Source organism: Penaeus japonicus, unplaced genomic scaffold, assembly GCF_977035675.1.
Source record: "Penaeus japonicus unplaced genomic scaffold, GWHDUDI00000001_assembly GWHDUDI00000029, whole genome shotgun sequence".
Lineage (NCBI taxonomy): Eukaryota > Metazoa > Arthropoda > Malacostraca > Decapoda > Penaeidae > Penaeus > Penaeus japonicus.
In genome coordinates this window covers 11117296-11119168 of record NW_028234431.1, presented here as the reverse complement: position 1 = coordinate 11119168, position 1873 = coordinate 11117296, and positions in this window count along the sequence as shown.

Sequence of the window (1873 nt, the reverse complement as noted above, 5' to 3'; positions counted from 1 at the left end):
GCCAGTCGATAGCTGTTGCCACCTGCTCCGTGTGTCATATCCGGCCATGGGTAACACTATACGATGTTTCGTTGTACAAAGGGTTGATGAATATTAGACAGGGTGTGCTTGATTGGGTTTCAAGTATAGATGAATCTTTATGGTGTATATTTACGTGCTTTGCGTGTATGTTTTATTTTTTTTCTTTCAGATTTATGTATATAAGGGATATTTGTGTTTTGATTATCTTATCTTCTATCTGTAATATTCATGTATGCCTGTCTTCATTATCATATGGCTATATATGGGAAGATGCTGATTCACGCACGTGTGTTGTACGTTTGAAATATATATCTATATCTGTCTATCTGACTGCCTCTCCCCCCCCCCCTCTCTCTCTCTCTCTCTATCTATCTATGTATATATATGTATATGTACACACCTATATATGGATGTGCACATACTGAAGCCATGCCAACTTGCATGCTTTGTTATTTCCAGTAAATTCATCTGTTTGCCAAATGGTCAGATATTGTAATGAAGACCTGGCGTACACGAGAACTACAAGTCTGGAAAGCGGACACTACTCAAGTATGCAAATTGCAGCTTGGGTTATGGACTCCCTTTGTAATTCTATTTCACTGCCTTCTCACACTGTATTTTGAACAGCGCATAATCGTTATTGCTACCTCTTAGTCGGGCATCGTAAGTTATGCCGCGTGCGATGAGTCAAGTAGCCACTTCAAGGTAAGTGCGCAATTCGCTGAGCTGCAGTCCAATGGCATTTCTCGTTGGGTGGCGATGATGGTCTCCGTTCTTGTTTTTTGTTTCGTCCTCCAGAACAGCACGCGCTCTAACGGTTATTTGAACATCTACTCTCGACTTCTTTTGTTTCACAGGTGATTAGTGTTTGCATAATAGCCTAACCTTCAGTGATCCCTTAGCACCCTCCTCGCCCACCCAGAACCTCCCACATTCCGCGAGGTCTACCTCCACGCCCTTCTTTTGGCCACGCTCGCGGGCCCCTTGCTCTCCGACCTTGAGACGGCCAGACGCACACGCACCAAATCCTGGGAATTGTGGGTCAGCTGGTGCCCGAGCCCTTTGGAAGTGTGGCTGAACTCCCGAAGGCCACGCGAGGCGCCTTGGAAAAGCACAGCTGCCACGCGACCACGCCACCTGCAGAAAGAGTTGGAGTTGGTGCTCAGGCGCCGAGACTCACCGCGGGTCAGCTGGTCTGCGACTCTCGCGAATGTCTTTGAACTCTGGAAGGCCATGCAGGCGGCAGGATGGAGGCGGCAGCTGCCACGCGTCCACGCCACCTGCAGGAGGCGATGTTGACGCAGCAGGAAAACGGTCGTATATGACGCCAGGTACGAGCTGGACCTGATTATAGTCATGCAGATATCGTGTTTACAAACAGACCTTCCTCAACAACGCGTCAACAAACAATACCTTTTTTCCGGCTCCTCAACGGCGGTCTTCAGCTAGGCCGCATTTCCCCCTTTGTCTGAGCAGATGAGATGGGCCTCCGAGGGCCTCTCTCCGAGGTCACGCTATAGGCCAACTGGTGGTCGAATCTTCTGGGTGTCTATGAACTTTCGAAGGCCACGAGGGATGCGGCAGCTGCCACGCGCCCTCCACACCTGCGGCAGCGAGGGGGCGGCGATGGAGATGCCGCGCTACCACAAAGGCCGGAAAGCGGGTGCGTCTGGCGTGTGTGCAGTGGTTGGGGGAGAGGAGGCAGGTGGCGGTCATTTGCTATTAAGTGTGTTTCTCCTTCAACTCTTTGGCCAAGGTCATGGGCTGTTGACCTCTTAAGTATTGCCCTCGCGACACAGGATGGACACACAAGCAGCAGAAGACAAATCAAATGACCCTCCCCCCCAAAAAA